Raw genomic sequence first — 25,469 nt, forward strand, 5'->3', positions numbered from 1 at the left:
TACTTTAAGTTCTAGGGTACATGTGCATAATGTGCAGGTTTGTTACATATGTATACTTGTGCCATGTTGGTGTGCTGCACCCATCAACTCATCAGCACCCATCAACTCGTCATTTACATCAGGTATAACTCCGAATGCAAACCCTCCCCCCTCCCTGTGATAGGCCCTGGTGTGGTTTCATATTCTTTAAACTGTAAGTGTGCTGTTAAAAAAAATATATCTCACAATGATGTGATTTACAGGATAAAAAGTTCTTTTACTGGTGTACAGTTAAGAAATTAAATTGAAGAACTTTCTCCATAACTAGTGAGAGTATTTAAAATGTTAAGCCCATAAATTAATGTTCTGGTTGTCCCTTTTAATCATCTGCTCAAGATGCTATTACACAGTATCATAGCTTGGGTGATTTAAACAATAGACATTTATTTCTCACAGTTCTGTATAGTGGCAAGTCCAAGATCAAGATGCTGCCTACTTAGGTTACTGGTGAAGAACCTCCTCCTGGCTTACAGATGGCCACCTTCTCACAGTATCCTTAAAGGGAGAGAGAGAGAGAGAGAGAGAGAGAGAGAGAGAGAGAGAGAGAGAGAGAGAGAAAGAGATTGAGAGAAAAAATACTAGTCTCTTTCTAATAAGGACACAAGGACACTAATTGCATCATGCAGGCCCTACTGTCATGAACTCAGCTAACCCTAAGTAGCTCCCAAAGGCTACAACTCCAAAGACAGTCACAATGAAATGAAGGCTTCAGTAAATAAATTTTGGGTGGAGAAATAATTCAACCCATATCACCCCAAATATATTTATATGTTATGTATGTATAACTTTCTTCACTTCTTTTTTAATACAAAACTCTTTACTTCTCATTTGTCTGTCTGTATTTGAAGACAACAAAATAACTTCTTTAAATCACTTTACTTTTAAGCATACTTAAGTTGTAAAAATAAATTTTGCTGAAAACAGTGGGTAGTAATAATAATAGCTAACATTTATTGATACTTGCCAATGGCATAGCCAGAGGCAATGTTTTAAGAGCTTTCAGGTATGAAACATATTTAATTCTCATGAAAACTCTATCAGGTTGCCAATATTATTTTCATTTTACAGAAAAGAAGACTGTTTCTAAGACAGTCTAAATAGCTTGTTCAGAAACACGTAAGGGGCCAAATTTAGAAGCTATGCAGCCTGGTTCCAGATCACATACTCCTATTCATACACCTATAACGTACCTATACTGTTACAACATTAGATAATAAACACTTTGTCCTGTTTGAAGACTATAAATTTAAAGGATAATTGGAAAAGTTTCTCTTGCCTAGAGAAAAATACAATTTTTTAAGATAATGCTTCATAACTATGTGTATTATGCTTACTGAAATAGTTATATTTGTACTTCCTTGAATCAATGTATACTAAATGTTCTTCAAAATAAATCTGAAGTAACCTGTCTCCTTAGACATCAAATGATAGGCAATAACTGGATGTTTATCTAATAGAAGTATTTTCCCTCATATTCGATTAATATTTTAAATTATGTGCTATGCTTAACGATAACATATCAAAAATAATTGAAAACTATTTTTATTGTACAATTAATAAAATATTACTTGTAAAATCTATGATAAATCATTTTTATTTACAACTGTCAGGCATTGGTGACATTTGGTAATGTAGTATGCATAACCTACAATTGCTTTTTAGTCTTTAATAGGTTAATCTCTTCTCACAGACAAATTGCAGGCACAAACTCACCTTAGCTGCTTTAGCATACTCACTTTACATTTGATTTGTCTAACTCAAAGGTCTTTACATAATAACAACAACAAAAAATCTACTCATGTAAATTTACTCTTCCAAGTAAAATAGCATAACAAACATATGGGTTACATAGGCCATACATTTGGTGTAGGCCTGTGCTCACATAGTTTGTGCATAGAGAACAAAATAAAGCACAGTGTTGTAAATCTTCATTTGTATCCTGTCTGGACAGAAGTTTTTATTGTTCCATCAAACTGTCTAATCTATTACTAAGATCTGTCACATTTTCTTTTATAACAATTTTTTTATTTATAGAGAAAAATTTCTACCAGTTTTCTGTCATTTGAATCACTGCCATGTGATCCTCATGATCTGCCTTAAAAGAAGCCCACAACATTATCGTTTAATTTCTTCTTCAGCCACAATTGCCATCCTATCCGAAAATCACACACCTTATTTATAGATACAGAACAACTTTTTCACCCTTGTATTTTCCCACCATAAATGTTGCTGCTTGGATTGTACTAACTAAACAATAGACAAACCACTTTTACTGTCATTGGTTCCAGATTGGGAAGTTTTCTGGGCTGCTCTTGGCAAGGGTGGTGACAACAGATGCTAAAAAGCTGATATTCAGAAGCTGGACATTAGATGCTATAAGGAAAGTGCACTGAGTCTGTATCAGACCAGAATGTGAGTATCTTGCCATGTACAGGTACCATTCCCTCTGTAAAAGGAAAGAAAGGTAGCCAAACTCAATAATATCACATTCAACCAGAGTCTAAAGATATATATTTTAAATAAATTTAAACGTGGATTCATTGATAGAAAAGACTGGTCTCAAGATCTTTTCTTTCAAAAAGTGTATATATGTGGCAGCAATTTAGATAGCTAAATATTAGGTAGGTTAAATTATATGATATTACCATTTTAGTAGGTCAAAAAGATCAAATATCAGCAGTTTCATAAGGTTATGCCTAATACTGAGGTTATAAAAATACAATGACCCTAATTGTTATTGAAAATAATGAGGACCATTGTTACGCAAAGAGATGGAAAAAACAGCAAGACACAATATCTAATGTCACATCATCAAACTCATTTGTCAGGACAAGGTGCCATGCATTACCTTATTTTTCAGCTATTGCGTACATCTCACAGTTCCCAGAAGACTGTCACAGAGAAGATTAAAAAGTGGCAATATAAATCACAACTTCTCCTATCTAATACCATAGTTTCCAAACATTATGCTGACAAATGATGAGAGTATTATAAACTCTTCAGCTCAATAATCCAACACTCCACCAGTAGTTAGCAAAAATAGGGTGAAATAAAACACATTCAGAAACAAATGCCAAGGTTAAAAATACTGCTTCCAAGTCTATAAACTTATTACATGCTATTAGAAAGTGCCAACAGTTTTCCGTTCCCAGTACTTTCATTTTACTTTAAATCGATTGGAATTACCACATTAAATCTGTGCCTTTGAGAGCTCAGCATGGGAATAAGCAGTCAGATTAAACAGTACGGTCGGCAAACTCACACAATATCATTATTTGTTCTTGTCATTCTAAGCTCTTCCCTTGAATCCCAATGTCTTCCTGCAGAAAGGACAATGATTTTTAAAAAATATCGCAATACACTGTTTCCAGTTACATTTAGAGATTTACAATTCCCATAGCATACCTTAAAAAATAATGCCAACTTCAATGGGGAAAATACAGTCGTTAGGATATATGTTGATGAGTTGAATCAATCTAATCCATCAATCAATCAAAGGCACTCCTCAACATTTTCTCCCCGAATACAGATGTCTTTAGTTTCTTATAATAATCACTCTGTAAAATTCAGTAACTTTGAGTTTTCAGTCCTAAATTAGATAACCATCATGTTTTAAAAGATGAATTAGCTAAAAGATGCTATTAGAATAAGGATTTAAAGAAAAATTTAAAGGATTTAAAGGAACACACAGTTTTCAAAGCACTGCATTATGTGCTACGAAGAAAACAAAAATTATAAAACTTTTTCCCTCAAAGAGTTTACATTCTAATTTTAGAGACAAGATATGAATGTTTCTGTGGGTTTTGTTAAATAAATTTACTTTAAATGGCATGTTAAGATAGCAAGTAAGAGAAGTGTCACGAGGCAGTACATGATTGTCATACGTGTATAATACAAATGCTAATTAGTGTTAGAATTCAAGGAGGGAAAGACCGCTCCAGGAAATCCTTGTGCATGAAGTGGGATTTTTTGCTTCTTTTATAGTATCATTGGTGTTTAGATGAGGAAAAAGGGAGAACAATTGCTTTCATTCTGGGTCCTGTGGGCTTGGGCTGGTTAGATCTTGAAAATGAGAGAAAATAGAAAGCCTTTGTGTCTCCCCAAAATTCATATGTGAGAATCCAAACTCTTGAGCATTAGGAGGTAGAACCTTTGGGAACTGATTGGATCACAAAGGTAGAGACCTAATGATGGGGATTAATGCCCTCATACAAGAGAACAGAGAGATCTGGTTAGCCCCTTCCTCTATGTAAGGACACAAGAAGACACCATCTATGAACCAGACGGGGAACCCTTTCCAGACAATGAATCTTCTGGTGCCTTGATCTTGAACTTCCCAGCCTCTCGGACTGTAAAAAATACATTTTTCTTGTTTATAAGCAATGTAGTTTATGTTATTTTGTTATAGTCGACCAAACAGACTGGAACAGTGCTCAAAGAAAATGAATAATTTGTTCAAGTTCATAAGATAAAACTTAAAATCTGGAACCTTAAGCCAAGTCTTCCTGCAGAAAGGCCAATGCCTTTTAAAAAATATCAAACCAATCCACTGTTTCCAATTACATTTAGAGATTTACAATTCCCATAGCATACCTTAAAAAATAATACCAACTTCAATGGGGAAAATACAGTCGTTAGGATATATGTTGATGAGTTGAATCAATCTAATCCATCAATCAATCAAAGGCACTCCTCCACATTTTCTCCCCGAATACAGATGTCTTTAGTTTCTTATAATAATCACTCTGTAAAATTCAGTAACTTTGAGTTTTCAGTCCTAAATTAGATAACCATCATGATTTAAAAGATGAATTAGCCAAAAGATGCTATTAGAATAAGGATTTAAAGAAACATGGTGATTTGGGCATGCATGGGTACGTCTTTAAAAGCTCTAATATTCTTTTGGCTTATTTAAAATAAAGTTTTATATTTACAGACTTCAAAAGTCAGCTCTAGTTATGCCAAAAACTGTAAAATGTCTGAGATTGCATTCTCTTGTTAGTCAACAAGTCACTCTGTCACAGTTTCATGAATGTTGTTAGAACACCTGAGACTCCTAGATGAGAAATGAACAGTTTTTTTACCCACATCAATAGCAGTAGCCACAGTATCAGCATTTTGGGGCTGGTTGCCCAAGCCTCAATTAACACAGAGTAATGTGAAGAGAGCCAGATGACACAAGCCCACGCAACGGGTTGTGTTACAGGAAAGGAACCCGAGCTTAGAGAATCAGGAGCTTTAATGATGGCAGTAATTGTGTTTACCATTTGCTCCAGAGACTTTTTTATTATACTAGATAGTAAGCATGGCTGTACTTTGATCTAAAGAGAGATCCTTTCTGTCTTCCAAAGTATGATGCCAACATCCAGAAGAAAGGGCAGTAAGAGTTTTGCTTACAAGGTGTGCAGAACCATTAGAAACCCATGGAGAATTGTCTCTCAACAGATTGATCCACACCTGCTTCAAGCTGCCTCCTAGATTGTTCCAAAATTTTGTTTTATGAGTTGAACTGTTTAGTTAAGAATCTAACTACCTCATATGTTCCTTAGTTGCATGTAATTTTACTGGGAATGTAATTTATGTTATTCTCTCCATGAAATTTCATTGGAAAGAAAAGTCAAACTGCCAAGATAAACATGAATTTAATCTGTTTGCTGAAACTATTCCTCCTCAAAAACAGAAACATTGAGTCTTTCCTGAAGGTTCAAACCTCACTCAGGTTCTAGGGTCAACACAGTCCCACTTCAGTCCTCAAGTGATCCCATGTTGATTCAACCTTGCTACACGCTTTCTTGTTCCCTAAGACGTTGACCTTGATAACTGCACCAGTAGATCTGTTTTTCTCAGTCTGAGATTTTGTTTTGTTCCTCCGGAAACTCCAAGACCTAAGTCCTGGACTTACATCCATCTCAGTGTCTGGGTCATGCTCCAGCTGTGAGAATGTTGTAACTGACTAGTTGCCTCCGTTGTCATCACGTTTATCCTACTGCCACTCTCCTTGGCCCTTTGCCCACCCTCTTTTTGGTTAATGTCTTCTGTCTGGGCATTAACCAAATTCCTTTGCACGATTTTTTTAATCACTTATTTGAGATACCAGCTTTCTACTATCACCACACTCCCCATTCATTTGTTTATTCAACAAGTAGTTCCTAAAGGACAACTAAGCTTACAGATATGAGCCAGGATGTGATTTTGCAATGGAATCCCGAAATACTATAACTGACTGATCCTGATTACCTGACTAGTACTGTCTATTATCTACTGCTGTTGAGATTTCAAGCTCCTGCCCTGAGTAGTGTCTGTGCTCTGGGTCTGGCACTAGACCTTAAAAGTCCACTCTGAGAAATATCATGCTTTGTTAGTACCAGATCCTCCCTTAAATTCCCAATTTCTTTCATAATTTTCTGTTTGAAAGACTTTGCTTGTTCTGAACATTTTAATAGCACTGAATGTTGTAACCCTTAGTTAAATTTCTCATAACAGTTTTCTTATAAAATATTAAATTAGAGAGATCATGATGTCATTTGCCAACTATGCTCAGTTCACAGTTATTATAAGGTGTTGTCACCTACAAAAATCTAGCATTTCCACCTGTACAATGCAAAAAATTGTTTTCCAATATTAAGGTCTTCTAATATTTTGAAGTTAGATTAAATTTTCATTAAGGCTTCATTCATTCTTATAAAATTCCACAAATGGAACTATCTACATCCTCATAAGTCTCCTCTTGTTTACAAAACAGTACTATACAGCTATCTGGTTTAAAACCCTTTTCTTTCTTAAAACAGCTTCCCTTCTCAGGTTGTATATGTACATATTTAAGAGTGTAAGTTTGTGTGTGTGTGTGTGTTCCCTCTGATATGGGTTTATATGCTTCACTGCCAAAGTAATACTTTCCAATTTCTAATCATCTTTAAAGGCAAAAAGTTATTTACTTGGAAATATTCACAGTTTAGAAAAATCTGAAACCTAAGTCTAACAAAATGTTGGACTGTAAACCCAATAACATAAAATAAACTCCAAAATATGTGCAAATATAGTCAATATATATCTAACATAGTGTGGATAATATATACCTTCTTTATAATAGGTTATCTGATCTGCACAGGTCAATGATTAGAAAAATAAAATCCTCACCACATGAACCACAATTAAAGCTATTTTGTTTACTAGTTACAGAAATTGGCAAAGATCATCATAATGTGGTAGTTCAATTCTGCCAGAAAAGCACAAAGCCAGATAATCAGGAAACAATTTCTATTTTAAACCATTCAGGGTGCCAAGACAAAGTACCATAGACTGGGTGGCTTATAGATAGCAGAAATGTATTTCTCACAGTTCTGGAGGCAGGAAGACCAAGATCAGGACACCAGCATGGTTGCGTTCTGGTGAAGATCCTCTTCCAGGTTTCAGACCGCCAGTATCTCATTGTATACTCACATAAAGGAAGAAGGCTAGAGAGCTCTCTGTGGTCTCTTTTGTAAGGACACTAACCCCATTCATGAAGGCTCCACCCTATTTTATATCCCAAAGGCCCCACATCGTAAAAACATAATATTGGGGGTTAGGATTTCAAAATATAAATTTGGATTTATATTTGGATTTTGGATTATATCTTGAAATTTGGATTTCAAAATATATATTTATTAATATAAATATAAATATAAAATTTCATTTGTGGAATTTTATAAGAATGAATTAAACAAATGTTTAATTCGTTGCACATAATACTAACAGCAATTAGTTCCCTATTTTTTTTTTTTTCTTTAAGACAGGGTCTCACTCTGATGCCCAGGCTGCAGTGGCAGAATCATGGCTCACTGCAGCCTTGACCTCCCAGGATCAAGCGATCCCCTCACCTCAGCCTTCTGAGTGCTGGGACTACAGGCAAGGGCCATGACACCTAACCAGGTCTATTTTTGTATTTTAAGTAGAGACGGGATTTCACTGCCTTGCCCAGGCTGATCTTGAACTACTGGGCTCAGGGGATCCAGCCACCTCAGCCTCACAAAGTGCTGGGATTACAGGCATGAGCCGTGGCACACAGCCAGTCCCTTTTCTGTTAAATGGGATGCATGTCTCAGTCTTAAATTTTAACCCTATTAAAGGCATTACCTAAAATTTATTTCCAAGAAGCTGCAAACCCTTATGATGATGGCCAAGCAAATGAAACATAACTTGTCCTGAATATTCATATTCCTTCCTCTGATTACACTTTTGTTACCACTGGACTCCTCCCAACAGAAATCACATTTTATGCATAAAAACAGTACTCTTAATTCCTTCAACTATTTTTTCCTCTTTCATGAATTTTCATAAACTACCTCAAATCTTTTGAGAAATGATAAAGTATAAATAGATGAATGGATGACCTTGAGAACAGATTCATAATAGAATACAGAGATAAATGATATATCAATAGAATGAAGAAAGTAGATTATAGATACATAAATACAGAAATATATGAGTGACCCAGCACTATTTAATGAAAAATCTGTCCTTCCTCAATTATATGTCAAACTACTTCTGTCATATATCAAGTATCCGTGTACAGGTTTGCTTCTGAGTTCTCTATGGTGCTGCCTTGGGTCTACTTGCCTACCTCTAACTTAATCACTGCAATTTATTATATATGTTGACATCTGGTAGAGCAAATGATTTCATCATATACTTCTTTGATATGTGTATTCTCCATTCTTGACCCTTTGCACTTATGTATAAATTTTAGAATCTGCCTTCCAATGTCTACCAAACAAAAATTTATTGAGATTTTGATTGGAATTACATTCAAGCTCTAGAATATTAAGTTTTTCAACCCATGTTTATGCCATATTTCCCTATAGAGAGCTTTCTAATTTATCTCAGTAATGTTTTATAGTGTTATACATTGGTAGTCTTGCATACTTTTAGATAAATTTGTACCTAGGTATGTTATAGTTTTTATACTATTTGAATACCTTCTAAATTTTATCTTCTATTTCTTGTTTGTTTGTGAAAATCAAATTGATTTTTTAGTAATGCACTTTAAATCCAGAAATTTTGCTAGATTCATTAATTATAATAATCAGTTTGTGGATCCTCTTTGAATTCCTATGTAAATGATCTTGTCTACTATGAATAACATTAGTTTTGTTTCTTTTTTCCAACTGTTTTGTTTTGTTTTTCTCTTGCTCTACTGAACTGGTTAACACTTCCAATACAATGTTGTTCAGATGTAGTTAAAGATGAAACAATTTTGTAAATTATTCAATATTTTCAACATTCATTATATTATTTATTGTAAGTTTATTGTAGATATCCAATATCTCCTCCTAGTTTGCTTAGTTTCTTTTTAAAAGGATATAGAATTTTTATCAAATGTATTTTCTGCATCAGTTGATATGACTGTATCATTTTTCTTTAATAATCTAATCATGTTGGGGATTTTGTTAACTGATTGCCCAAAGTTAATCTATGGATGAGATCCTGGAAGAAATCCAACTTTGTCATAATATATTATGCCTCTATAAAGATGGGGATTCTGTCTGCCAACATTTGCTAATATTTTTTAGAGTTTTTTTTATCTTTGTTCCTAATGAGATTGGCCTATATAAATTATCTTTCTTGTGCTGTCCTTATCTGGTTTTGTTTTCAAGCTTACTAGTTTTATTGTATAGTCAGGAAATATTCCCAATTTTTCTTTCCTCTTGAATGGCAGAACTTATTAGAAAAGCTAATTTGACCTAGATGGTTTTTGTCAGAAAATGCTGATTACTGATTTGGTGTCCTTAATGATTAAGAATTGTCCAGGTTTCTCTTTCTGACTGATTTTTGATTAAGTATGATTTTCAAATAATTTTTGATAGATTTTCAAATTTATTGATATGTGACTAGTAATGTCCAGTCATTGCTTAGCTTCTCCAATATCCCTAATGTTGTACTTTTCTCACAGCGGATGTTGACAATTTGTGTCTTTTCTTTGCTCATTCTCATCAGAAGTTTGTCAGTGTTATTAGTCTTTTTAAAAGAGAGACTTTGGTGTTACTCATTCTCTCTATAACTTCTGCCTTATATTTAATATGTTCCCCCCTTCCACTTTAATGAACTTAATTTATCATTCTTTTTTAATTTTTTCTCTCTCTTTTTTTTTTTTTTTTTTTTTTGAGATGGAGTTTCGCTGTTGTCACCCAGGCTAGAGTACAATGGCACAATCTTGGCTCAATGCAGCCTCCTCCTCCCGGGTTCAAGCTATTCTCCTGCCTCAGCCTCCCAAGTAGCTGGGATTACAGGCATGCACCACCATACCTGGCTAATTTTCTATTTTTTTAGTAGAGACTGGATTTCACCATGTTGGCCAGGCTGGTCTCAAACTCCAGACCTCAGGTGATCTGCCCGCCTCAGCATCCCAAATTGCTAGGATTATAGGTGTGAGCCACCACACCCAGCCTTAAATTTTTAAAATGGATGCTTAGTTTAATTTTTGACCATTTTGAAGACATACATTGAAAGCTCTGAATATGTCTCTACGAATTGCTTACTTCAAGTTTTGGCATGTAGTATTTTCATTATTATGTGGATGAAAATATTTCCGACTTTTTATTGTAATTGTTTCTTTAAACTAAAGGTTTTGGCAGTTCCTAATCTATCTTGAATATTCAAAAAAGAACTTGCATTTGTCATGGGAAAAGAAGAAAATAGAAGGGCTCACCTAACGTGCCCTCATATGAATCATATTCAAGCACTTCCTTTGTCAACTATCTCCCTCTCCAACCTACTGGGAGCTCGGATCAGTGGTATTGTTTAGTTTCCATTTAGCTGCATAATAATACTAATTAACATTAATTAAACTCATGACTTCTCCCTCATTCCTTCTTCTATTTTATCAGCTATATTAAATATAGAAATAACTGGTCTTACATTAAACCCAGAAGGAGAAGAAAGACAGATTAACAATAAAAAGGTCTGATAAAAATATAATTCCTTTTACTTAATGATACAAAAATTGACATAGAAATGGTATTATTTTAGTTAAGCTAGTTAATTCCTTAGAGAATTCCCAAAATCAATAATCATTTTTAAAAAAGAGTGATAAATTAGATTTCACTAACATTCAAAATTTCTACTTATCCAAGTCACCATTAAGGAAATGGATAGGCAAGCCACACTGGGAGAAAAATACTCATATCTTACAAAGAACTTGACTCCAAAATACATAAGAACTGTTATAAATCAATTATCAAAAGATTAACACAAGTTAATAAATGAGCAAGCAATAAAAGCAGATACTTCACAAAAGAAAAGGTATAGTAATACCCAGAGAGAAAAATGAAAAGATGTTCAACATCATCAGGAAAAGGCAAATTAAAACCAGATAAGATTCTACTTACCACCTACAGAAATAGTTGCAATTTCAAAGGACTGACAATTATCAATTTTTGGCAAGAAAGGGGAACAAATGAACCTTCTCATACATATTGCTGATGGGGCTATAAAATGTTACAACCACTTTGAAAGTCTGTTTGGCAATATATTTTAAAGTTAAGCACATTATTACCATACAACTCAGCAATACCACTCATAGACATTTACCCAGCAGAAATGAAAATATATGTCAAAGAAAATACTTGAGTTGAATAATTATAACAGTTTTATTCATAATAGCCCAAACCAAAACAACCCAAATGTTCACAGAAAATAGATAAAATGTTTTATATTCATATGATGAAATATTCTTTAGCAATACAATAAAATGAACTACTAATGCAAGCAACAATATGGGTTAATCTCAAAAGCATTCTGTTTAGAGAAAGAAGTCAAATTGCATACTATATGATTATGTTTATATATTTAATAAAATGCAAGAACAGGCAAAGCTAATCTATAATGATAGATGTAAAAAATAACGGTGCCCATGGGGGAAGGGCTATGGAATGAGCTGGCAAGGAGTATGATAGAACAGTCTGGAAAGAGAAAAATGTTCTAAAACTTGACTGATATGTTAGTTACAAGGATGTTGGTTATCAAGGTATATATAATGGCTAACATTCAACAAATTTCATAATCAAAGTTTGTACATTCCACACTGTCGATTTTATCTCCATTTTAAAAATGAAAGTTCAAAAGTATCTTCCCCAATTTGTGTTAACTCTCTAAAATACGTTTTAGAAATGCAACCCAGAACATTACCTTACTAATTACTCCACTGGATAACAATATACAACCACTGGAATCAAAGGGAGTTGTATTTTAAATCTGGCTTTGGACATGAACAGACACTTCTCAGAAGAAGACATACATGTGCCCAAAAATCATATGAAAAAAAAACTCAACATCACTGATAGAGAAATGCAAACCAAAACCACAATAAGATATCATCTAACACCAGGCATAAAGGCTATTATTAAAAATAAAAAATAATAAATGCTGGCAAGGTTGTGGAGAAAAAAGAACACTTATACACTGTTGGTGGGAGTGTAAATTAGTTCAACCATTGTGGAAGACAGTGTGGCAATTCCCCAAAGACCTAAAAACAGAAACACAATTGAACCCAATAATCCCATTACCAGGCATATACTCAAAAGAATATCAATCATTCTAATATAAAAAGACATGCACGCATATGTTCATTGCAGCACTATCACCATAGCAAAGACATGGAGTCAACCCGAATGCCCATCAATGATAGACTGGATAAAGAAAATGTGGTACATATATACCATGGAATACTATGCAGCCATAAAAAAGAATGAGATCATGTTATTTTTAGGCAGATGGATGGAGTTGGAGGCCATTATCCTCAGCAAGCTAATGCAGTAACAGAAAACCAAACATCACATGTTCTCACTTATAAGTGGGACCTGAATGATGAGAACAAATGAACACATAGAAGGGAACAACACACACTGGGGTTTTTCAGAGGATAGGGGCTGAGAGGACTGAGAGGATAAGGAAAAATAACTAATGGATACTAGGCTTAATGCCTGGGTGTCGAAATAATCTATACAACCAACCCCTGTGACACACCTTTACCTATGTAACAAATCTGCGCATCCTGCACATGTACTCCTGAACTTAAAATAAAAGTTAAAAAAAAAAATCAGGATATGGTACTTAAAACCCATGTCAGCCCAAGCAATACTTTTGTTAAGCCATTTTATTATTGAAGTATGATTGACATACAGAAAACTGTACATATTTAATGTATACAACTTGATGAGTTTGGAAATAAGAATATACCCATGAAACCATTGCTATAGTCTATGCCATAAACCTATGTATCGCCTCCAAAAGTTTCTTCCTGCCCTCTTTGTGTTGTGTATGTGTGTGATAAGAACACTTAACATAAAATCTATACTCTTAGAAAATTTTAAAGTACACAACAAAGTATGCTTAACCTCTTAAATAATAATGTTAATGTATTATTTGTTGTAAATATTAATTAATGGTTAAATTACTAAAAAACTGGGAGGAAAACCCTTACCTTTTTTTTTATTAGAGTGTGACCATTATGAAAAGATGACAGTGATATGGATATAGCAGAATCTGTTTTTTTGCCTGCCCTTGGGCTATGGTTTGAATGTCCTCTTAAAATTCAGGTTGAAATGTAATTGTCATTGTGACAGTATTGACAGATGGGACCTCTAAGAGGCATTAGGTGATGAGGGCTCTGTACTCAGGAATGAATTAATGCCATCATTTTGGGAGTGGGATATGAGAGCTTTGCTCCCTTTTTCTCTCTATCTCTCTTATGTGCTCTCTGACCTCGTGATGCCTTCTGCTACGTTATGGTGCAGCAAGAAGGACCTCACCAGTTGTGGCCTCTCGACCTTTGAATTCCTAGCTTCCAGAACCATGAACCAAATAAACTCTTTTATTTATAAATTACTCAGTCTATGGTATTTTGTTATAGGAGCAGAAAACAAACTATACCTTACTAAATTGTTCTTTGGGAATCAAATAGGAATGACTGAACTCTCCAAGCTCTAGCATGAATACCTGACCAAGACTCACTCAGTAAGAGTATTTGGAAAACTAGTCACAGTAATACATTTGTAGATGTATTCACATAGCTCAATATAAAACTCGATACTCATACTGGCTGGAATTCTTTGGGAAAAGAAGCTTTTTTTTTTTCTCTAGAGGTTGCTAAGTTCATCTCTGAAAATAGTTGGGATAAACTTTCCCAAGGATAAAATCAATACAGAGGAAAGAATAAGAAATTGGAAAGCATCATTTGAGAACTTGAATCTGTTGTGTCTAGACTTTTTAAAATTTCAACCAGCTTAAGGTAGCCTACTCTCACTTACTGTCCTGATATGATAGTAAATATGGTGCCATTCACAAATTTAAAAGCAACATTAAAAAGTAGGAATGGCCAGGCATGGTGGCTCACACCTGTAATCCCAGCACTTAGGGAGGCTGAGATGGGTGGATCACCTGAGGTCAGGAGTTCGAGACCAACTGACCAATATGGAGAAACCCTGTCTCTACTAAGAATACAAAATTAGCCAGGCGTGGTTGCCTGTAATCCTAGCTACTCGGGAGGCTGAGGCAGGAGAATCACTTGAATCCGAGAAGTGGAGGTTGCGGTGAGCCAAGATTGCACCACTGCACTCATGTACTCCAGCCTGGGCAACCAGAGCAAAACTCCATTTCAAAAAAAAAAAAAAAAAAAAAAGGTAGCAATCATATTGTGCTTTACAGTTTACAAAAATGCTTTGCTATACATTTAATTTCAATCAATTCTTACAGATATTTGTTAATTTTATAACCCATTTTAAAGTTGTAATAATTGAGATCTGAGAATTTTCCAAGGCCTCATACTTTTAACTAATAAAGCAGAAACTTGAATTCCTGACTTTAAAAGGTATGCCATTTCCAAAATAATATAGACCCTTATTAAACATATTTCACTTTATACTTTACTGAATTATTTGTTGTTTCTCATAATAATATTATTAACTGTCTTCTATGAGCTATCGTGAGCTTGTCTTGGCAAGAATTCTTCAGCAACGCAGGGCCTAATACCTTCCAACTGTAGTGATTGCTTCCACAAATCCTGTTCATACAGTCTCCTTCCATGATCTGTAAACATTTATTTTGTAGAAATCAAATTGCTATATTATTCTTTTAGAAACCTCCTAAACATTAGTTCAGAATCCTGATATCTTTTCAAACAGTGGAACCTCCCAAATATTAGTTCAGAATCCTAATAGCTTTTCAAGAAGTGGAACCTCCAAAATATTAGTTCAGAATCCTATATCATTTTCAAGCAGTGAATCATTTTAGGTATGACTAGAATTTAATCTCACAGTTTTTTACTTGGTTTCTGTACATCTGTCTTTAAAATATTTTTGAATCTATGGTTAGTTTCTGAATGCACATTATTATTATTTCTAGCACCCTATCTTTTCTTGTCATTTTGTGTTAAGGCATGTTTTATCTTAACTATTACCATCATCATCATTATCATCATCATCATCACCATTATTCTAAAACAAAAAACCCAGGATCTTCTTTTCAGATGTGCACAATTTTAAAGGCCTTAAATGGATGATGGATATTTAATGCTTCCCTGTAGAGTGAATGTAGCTTATTAACACCAAGAATCCTCTTGGTTTTACCCAGCAGGTTGTTCCTACTTCCCTTTATGAAAAGATAGGTAATGGTACTTTCAAGTTTGTCAAAATAATATAAATGCTTTTCTCAATTACTTATTTTATTTCATTGGCTCTCTGCTTATCTTTGCTAAATAAAATTCAGAGAGGCCCTTTGAGACCCACTTAACCATTGCCCCTAACTTTAATGAAAGAACCCCAAAAGAGTTAACTGCTTAAAATCCACATGAGAGGCAAGCTGTTGATTGGCATCATTGATAGGTTTTAGGGATTAATTGAGCAGAAGTTCAGAATGAGGAAGTAGTATTCTGGCTCTGACTTTATGAGGCCTTCTCAGTGTGGCTTCATTATCCCAAAATGAAAGTAGAAAATCTGTTATCACTAAAAATAAATGGAGTAGATCATTTGAGTGTTTTATATAAAGAGAAAGACATGGTGAAGTGTGGCAAAGGAGTTGTGTTGAGAGTTCAGGCCATCTGTGTCACTTGGCTGTAGAGTCTACAACAGTAGGCATGGCCACCAAGGATACATCAAATAGGGAAATAAGAGGAGACCTAGGAGGGAGAATAAAGCACTTCAGGAGAGTTACAAATTGTCTAGGAGCAATCCCACAACCCTGCTACCATCCATTCCCCTGCCATCACCAAGAAATGTAATCCCCATAATCATAACATGCACTTTCCAGATTTATTTAAGCAAGAATACTGAAATCTGTTGCATGTGCAATAAACATACCTCAATGCTGTTTACCCTCTTCAATTGCAACTGCTATCAAAATTTAGAAAATAGACACCGTTTGGCTATGTTACTTGTTTTTCTACTTGTTTCCAGGAAGAAACTACTCTTATTTTTGTACTTCTGTTTAAAGAACTATTTTCCACACCAGGCACACTTGGATCTTGAGCCAAATTCAGCATCAGGAAGGCTAGATCATCATGGGGTGGAGAAAGTACAGTCAGTGCTCAGGGGTGCCGGATCATGATTTCTGCCTCTAACTCTCCAGGAATCCAAATAATGACTTTTCTTCAACAAATAGTAGCCTGTCAGCCAAGGGAAGGCAGTTTCAAAAGGGGCATAAGAACAAGCAGTGTCAAATGCATCCAAGAGGATGAGTGCTGAAAATAAAACACTGAGTTCGCAGCTAAGTAAATATAGGTGTCTACCGGTGTAATTTAATGATTTAGGGTGAGCATAGAGTACATGGGTGATGCAGCAACAGAGACCTCAACTGTAACAAACTTACTGCTTCCAGTCTTGCCTAACTCCAATCCGTTATCCAACCACTTCTAGAATATTCTGTCTGACCACGTTATTCTCCAACTAAAAGTCTTTCAGTGGCTTCCTATTTATTACACAGCACAGTATAGATCTGTTCTTAATGTACTATTTATCCTTCACTCCAACTGATCCTTCAAGCACCAGTTCTTACATAAAACTTTTCCTGAATCAGCAGGTAGATTGAAAACCCTCTTATTTGTGCTTCACTATAACCCAAGACACAATTTTCTCATATTGCCGACAACATTCAATCGCATTTATCTGTTTCCATGTTTACCTATCTTCATATACTGACCTCCTTAGGTCAAAGACAATGTCTAATACATCGTAGAAACCCAATATTTAATTGTGGAATGAATGAGAGGGAATGAGAGAGAGGAATGAAGAATAAAGATGGATGAGCTAACCTTGGAAAAAAGAATATTTTCCTCCAAACAAAAGTGAAGGAGAGGAGGACAGGTAACAGGAAACAAACTAAGGTAATGATATAATAGGAAGCCAAGCAATAAAAAAGGAATCAAATACCAACTCCATGGAAAACTAACATTTGTATAGTAAAGAAATATTGTGTACAGATAAGATGAACTTGAAGCTGGTCTAAGCAATTCTAACTCTGTGTTTATCTCCAAATTTGCCTGGAGCCATGCTATCAACCCTTGGCCAGTAATGGGGTAAAATGTGCTACTTAGGGATTTATAATGTGCCATTTGCATTCTGAAACTTCTCTAGTAGCACCCACTAGCAAGTTATCTACATTGTTCCTTGAGAATGTAGGTTGATGGTCTGTACCTGCTTGAACTAGTTACACAGCCTGATTCAAGCTATTGACCAGTTGAGTAGGAAGATTCCTCAGGAAACTTGTGCTTGGCGGCCCTAAGACCACCATATCTCATACACAGCTTGGCACATCATGATCTAATGACAAAGCACATTCTGTAAAACTGAGAAAGATCATGGGGACTATGTCTGGGAATCTCAAAACTCTCTAATGTTTGTCTGTATTTTCTTTCTCCTGCTGTACCATACCCTTTACCTTTATCAAAACCTAATTTAAGCATACCTTGTGGAGTCCTTTTAAAATAGTTCTCTGACCCTGTGTAATTGATGCATTTGGCACAGTGAGTCGAGTATTGAAATGACCTTTGTCTCTAATTGTAAATGTTGGCTAAGATTTTGTTTAAGGAAAAGAAAGATGAGGGAGATGATGAACTTTTGATGATAATCTGACTCCTGGGTCACTTCTGGCTTGAGTCAGGCAAATGCTGCAACCACTGATGAAAAGAGAAGCATACCAATGGAACTTGGAGGTGGTATATTCTGAACCAAGGGAAATAGCTACAAGGATTGAGAAAGAAATTCAGACAGAGGGGAAGTCAGCCAAGAATTTTGTAATTTCGATACTTCGAAAAAATGAAAGTAACAGAAAGCACTGAGGCTGCCAAGTACACCAAATAATGACTGGTGATCCTAAAGGGAAGAGAAAGTGTGCCAAAAGGGAATTGGGCAGATATTTATTTTGCTCAGAATGTGACAATCTGAATGAGGATCACTAAAAAGAGTATACAGGCTGCAGGGTGAGGAAACCAAAGACAAATGAAACAGGTATTCAGTCAAAGACCTAAGCCATTTGTGGAATGTTATAAACAGCTTCCTGGGAAGCCTCTACTAAAATTATGCATTCAGATACAAGGAGGTACTTCCCTTGCATTATACACTGACCAATGGAAGAGAATGGTGGTCATATTCAGAATTCTCAATTAGTTGCAGTTTTTACAGAGATGTGTTAGACAGTCAAACTTGCAATCTATAGAGGTGGATAAAGGCAAAGTACATAAAATGTGTATAAATGAAAAATTAGATACTAAATAAAATAATCCTTCTAAAGCCTCTGAAATGTTGAAAATACCAGTGACTGGATTGGCTATATGATGATACTGAATTACCCCCTAATTTTATGCCTTTAACTCAAGTGATGATTGATGTTGTAATTAAAGAGCTTCCAGATGCTTGGGCTCCTTATGTCACTGTACAAACAGATGAGCAGGATTCTGTAAGGGAAGATTTCATTGACCTCCTGATTCAGATTCCATAAGTAGGGCCAAATGATGGGGGGAAAATTAGGATTATTCAGAAGAAAGAGGAAAAAGGATAAAATGGGTTTTAAAACAGAAACTGGAGATATTTAAACTGGGTAGAATATAGTCACATGATTCATTTTAAAAGATATGGAAAAGGAAAAATAGATGGAGTAGCTACTAAAATTTTAATGGATCACTATAAGAGATTATATGATCAGGCTGCTTTACCAACTCCTCCATTTATCCTTGCCTTGATGAATTCTAAAAATTCTAAAAACCTAATTTTAAAAACAGAATCTGCAGTCTCTTCCAAGGCAGTGTTGTTTAAAAGAGCAGGTATTTAAAAATAGGTTTATTCTGAATGACAAAATATCCAGGGACTGTTGGTGCAATTTCAGAGCAGACAAACAGTCAGTTCAGGCAGTCATAACAAAATATCATGGACTAGGGGCTCAAACAACAGACATTTATTTCTCACAATTCTGGAGACTGGAAGGTTAAGACCAAGGTGCTGGCCAATGTGCTTCTCTGGTGAGAGCTCTCTTCTGGCTTGCAGATGGCTGCCTTTTTGCTATATCCTCAAATGGTGACTTGAGAGAGACAGAGAGAGAAAGGAATGAAGAGATTAAAAGGTCTGGTCCATCTTCCTCTTTCTATAAGGACATGAATCCCATCACGGGAGCCCCACCCTCATGTCCTCATCTAAACCTAATTATCTTCCAAAAGTCCCACCTCCAAATACTGTTGCACTGTGGGTTAAGGCTTCGACATATAAATTTGAAGGAGAAAATATTTTTTTCATAATAGTGTCTAAGGCCATTTGCATTGGTATGCAAGGAAATCATCCAGGGTAGTAAAATAACATGATTGGAATTCCTAGACATTAATACACAAAATCAGAATATTCCTAAATCTGCTAATTAAAAGGTAAAAGGCAATGTAATTAATTTAGCAGGACATGGTAAAATATTCTAAAATAAAAATATGGTTCAAAGTAGGAATTAATGATTAAAGTTATGTACGTTTGTTGCATAACTACTACCAGAACATATTACTGAAATGAATATGATGTATGAATATGGGACTCTTGTCTTATCCAAACCAGTGGAAACAGACATACAAATCTGCTATTCATTCTCTTTTAATTTGGCACGGTAGATGGTAACCTTTGGAACTACCTAAATCCAGTCAAGTCATTAATATAAAGTAGTATATTAAGTTGGTGCAAAAGTTACTGTAGTTTTTGCCATTAAGAGTAATGGCAGCTGGGTGCAGTGGCTCACACCTGTAAGCACTTTGGGAGACTGAGGCAGGCAGATCACCTGAGGTCAGGAATTCAAGACCAGCCTGGACAACATGGTGAAACCCTGTCTCTATTATAAATACAAAAAGTTAGCCAGGTAAGGTGGCATATGCCTGCAATCCCAGCTAATTGGGAGGCTGAAGCACAAGAATCCCTTGAACTCGGCAGGCGGAGGAGGTTGCAGTGAGCCTAGATTAGGCCACTGCACTCCATTCTGGGGCCCAGACTAAGATTCTGTCTCTCAAAAAAAAAAAAAAAAAATTAGTAATGGCAAAAACTGCAGTAACATTTTTACCAGCCTAATAGGATACCGAGAAAGGAAGTAGGGGAAAAAAATGAACATCAAGAAATTTTAGTTTTTATTAAAGATATATTAGATAAAGATAAATTAGTGTCCTCAAATTATTTGCTTAATAGTACAGTATAGCATGTAAGGAAAGCTGACGGTGCCTGGAAGGCAACTCAAGACTCTAGAGAACTGAGTAAAGAGTAATTGAATACCATCATTCATGCTCTATATGTTAAAAATTCAAGTTGTGCAACAAGCTGAGGGAGATTGATATTCTATGATCAATTTGACCAGTGCTTCCTTTTGGATTTCTATTTTGAAAGAAAGTAAAAATCAAATGTGCATTCATGTGAAATAATCTCCAATACCTTTTTGTGCTCAATGTGGGAATATTTAAAGTGTCTTCTTTACAGCTACAACCTGGTGGTAAGAAACATTGATTTGATTCCATCTAAACTACTGATATTCATTGCACCAATAATATAATGTTGATATCTAAATCTAGAAATCAAGCTAAGCATGACTTCCCAATGTTAATGGTATGACCACCAGGGAATAGTAACTAATCCTATTGAAATATAGGTCCAGCATAACTGTTAAAATTTCTAGTAATTACATGGGGTAGAAATATTAGCATTCTTAGGCCAGGCACGGTAGCTCACACCTGTAATCCCAGCACTTTGGGAGGCTGAGGTGGGCGGATCACCTGAGGTTGGGAGTTCGAGACTAGCCTGACCAACATGGAGAAACCCCGTCTCTACTAAAAATACAAAATTAGCTGGGCGTAGTGGTGCATGCCTGTAATCCCAGCTACTCAGGAGGCTGAGGCAGGAGAATTGCTTGAACCCAGGAGGTGGAGGTTGTGGTGAGCAGAGATCACGCCATTGCACTCCAGCCTGGGCAACAAGAGCAAAACTCAAAAAATAAATAAATAAGGAAGAAGGAAGGGAGGAAGGAAGGAAGGAAGGAAGGAAGGAAGGAAGGAAGGAAGGAAGGAAGATCAGCATTCTTCAACCAAACATAATGAATTTTTGTCTGTCTAGCTCCAAAATTAAAACAAGTCACAAAGACTGGTTTCTGAAGAAATCACATACCAAATCTGTAAATTTTATTAGCCCTATTCACATAGTAAAAAGGGAAAAAGTTGATTTAAAATAATGCTTTGAACAACATTAAGCAGTCATGGAATCTGAACTAGAATATTACCTGAGGCTGCCTCAGAAGTAGCATAGCCCACAGACAGTAGAGTCCAGGGTAGAGTTAACACTTAATCTGGGAGTCAACTGCATTGCACTTTGCTGATTGTTGCTTTTTTACTGAAAAAGTAAAAGATAATTTCACTTAATAGAATTAAGAGTTATATTTCTCATGCAACTAGATAATAAAAATAACATAGTATGGATTTATACCAATTCTTAGGCATTGGCCAATGGAGTAGCTTTTTTTTGGTCCAGAAAGTGGGCCTTTGATGACCAGAAGATAAGAGAAACCCCAGTGTGGTGAACTGCTATGAAAAACTTTATGGACGTGTAAGGAAACAAGGTAGGGTAGGCTGCTGCCCATTAAAAAACAAAACAAGAACAACAAATTTTGAATTCAGAATGGTACAGAAAGCAACAAGTAGTTACCGTGTGTGCTCTTGAGTATGCAAAATGATTAGTCACAGAGGTAACTGATGAATTAACAATAACAAAAAGGTGCATCCCACTCTATGCTCAGATGCTCAAAAATTGACTAATAACTGTTATGTTTTTAACATTAACTTCAGAGGCTTAAAGTAAGAATGGGTTTTCTATTGGTAAAATCCAGGCAAGCTCATAGCTGGAAAATGGATTACATTGACTTACTGCTTATGATTTTAGGTATATACTTATGGGTCTTGACCAAAGGGATACTCATTCGAGATTTGAACATGTATACTAGGTAACTGAATCAATGTCTCTAACACTATTAGAGGCCTTGGAAAAAAAATATGTGATTTCAGTTTCTGTCCCTGACTTATATATCACTAATCAAGGAACCCGTTTACTGCAAGTACAACAGCAGACTAAGACATAACATATACAATAAAATTATCATATAATTTTCCATCTACAAATTAATAAATATAGTGATAATTGGAATGTGAAAATAAAATATATGCTTATTAGAGGAGTCAGGTCAGAAACATGGCAAAACAAGAAGCTCCGGACCCTCCTTTTTCCAGTGAACATACTGATTCAATAACAATTTCCTTGTATGAACTATCCAAAGATCAGTTGAGAGGCTCCTGTGTCCTGGGCAAGCACAAAACCAGCTGCCTTAAAGATGGCTTAAATTGACTATTTATCACACCCTCTCACTGTAATTCTTTCCTCTGGCACAGCACCACATGATTGGAAATAAACTGCCAGTTCCCAGCTTCTCCCTGGGGAAGAAAGGAGAGGCCTGGACTGTATACCCAATGTTCTGACTTTTCAAAGGGCTGCAGAAAAGACTTGTTTCTGTGTTGCCCGAACAAGCAAGCTTACAAAAAAGGACCTGTTCTCCAAGATATATCACATGTTAGATCACAAAACAAGTCTTAACAAATTTAAGAAGACTGAAGTTGTATTAAATATATTTTCCAACCACAATGGCATAAAGCTAGAAATTAACAGAAAAAAACCTCTGGGAATTTACCGTAAAAATTAAACAGCATCCTCTTGACAACCCATGAGACAAAAAAGAAATTAAAAGGATAACTAGAAAATATCTTAAGACAAATGAAAATGGAAACACACCAGACCATTGAGTTTCAGGCAAAGCAATATTAAGAGGGAAGTTTATAGTGATAAACACTGACATTGAAAAATAAGAAAGATATTCATCTCAATAGATGCAGAAAAAGCATTTGATAAAATTCAGCATCCCTTCATGATTAAAACCCTCAGCAAAATCAGCATAGAAGGGACATACCTTAACTCTATAAAGGCCATCTATGACAAACCCATAGCCACCATAATACTGAATGGGAAAGGTTGAAAGCATTCCCCCTGAGAACTGGAACAAGACATGGGTGCCCACTCTCACCACTTCTATTCAACATAGTACTGGAATTTCCAGCCAGAGCAATCAGACAAGGGAAATAAATAAAGGGCATCCAAATCAGTAAAGAGGAAGTCAAACTGTCACTGTTTGCTAATGATATGATTATATACCTAGAAAGCCCTAATGAATCCTCCAAAAACCTCCTCGACCTAATAAATGAATTCAGCAAAGTTTCAGGATACAAAATTAATGTACACAAACCAATAGCTCTGCTATACACCAACAGTGACCAAGCTGAGAATCAAATCAAGAACTCAACCCCTTTTACAATAGCTGCAAAAAAAAAATAAAATACTTAGGAATATACCTAACAAAGAAGATGAAAGACCTCTATGAGGAAAAGTTTAAAACACTGCTGAAATAAATCATAGACAATGCAAACAAATGGAAACACATCCCATGCTCATGGAAGGGTAGAATCAATATTGTGAAAATGACCATACTGCCAAAAGCAATCTACAAATTCAATGCAATTCCTATGAGATACCACCATTATTCTTCACAGAGGAAAAAACAATCCTAATATTCATATGGAACCAAAAAAGAGCCCACATAGCCAAAGTAAGACTAAGCAAAAAGAACAAATCTGGGGACATCACATTACCTGACTTCAAACTATACTATAAGTCATCAGAACAGCATGGCACTGGTATAAAAAATAACCACAATGGAACAGAACAGAGAACCCAGAAATAAAGCCAAAAACTACAAATTGGGTACCCTGTATACTACTAGAGAGCTAGGTCCACCAAAATATCAGACATCACCACTAAAGAACGTATTGATGTAAACAAACATCACTTGTTTCCCCAAAACCTATGGAAATAAAAAATAAAAATAAGAAAGATCTTGGCTGGATGCAGTGGCTCACATCTGTAATCTCAACACTATGGGAGGCTGAGGCAAGCAGACGTCTTGAGCCCAAGGAGTTCGAGACCAGTGTAGGCAACATAGCAAGACCTCATCTCTACAAAAAATACAAAAATTAGCTGGGTGTGGTAGTGTGCACCTGTAGCCCCAGCTACTCAGGAGACTGAGGTGAGAAGATCATTTGAGCCCTGTAGGTCGAGGCTGTAGTGAGCAACGATCATGCCACTGTACTCTAGCCTCAGAGAAAGAGTGAGACCCTGTCTCAAAAATAAAAATAAAATAAGAATGATCTCAAAAAGAAACTTAACATTACACCTCAGAAAGAATAAAAATCCAGAGTAAGCATAAGAAAGGAAGCAATACAGTTTAGAGCAAAAATAATTAATGAATCAATGCATGTAACATTATTAGAAGTCTTGAGAAAAAAAATGCAGAATTCGATTTGATTAGTTACAGCAGAAATAGAGAGAATGGAAAACAATAGAAAAAGATCAATGAAAAGAGGAGGTGATTTTTAAAAGCTCAACAACACTGAAAAACCTTTAGCTAGACTAAAAAAAATGAGAAGACTCAAACAAATAAAACCAGAAATGAAAGAGGAGATGTTACAGCTTATGCCACAGAAATATAAACTTGATCATAGGAGACTACTATGCACAATTAGATGCCAAAGAATTAAATAACCTAGAAGAAATGGAAAAATTTCTTTTCCATTTACAAATACATCCTACTAAGACTGTAGCATGAAAAAAGAGAAAATGTGAACAGACTTTTAGCTAGTAAAATATTGAATCAGTAATCAAAACCCTCCCAACAAAGAAAAGCCAAGGTCAAAATGTTTTAGCAGTGAATTCTACCCAATATTTAAGGAACTAACATTATTGTCCTCAATAGATGACCCTATTATGCCAGGAACACCCTGTTTAGTAACTGTATTTTGTAAAATG

This window comes from Piliocolobus tephrosceles, chromosome 11, assembly GCF_002776525.5.
Source record: "Piliocolobus tephrosceles isolate RC106 chromosome 11, ASM277652v3, whole genome shotgun sequence".
In the NCBI taxonomy this organism is placed as follows: Eukaryota; Metazoa; Chordata; class Mammalia; order Primates; family Cercopithecidae; genus Piliocolobus; species Piliocolobus tephrosceles.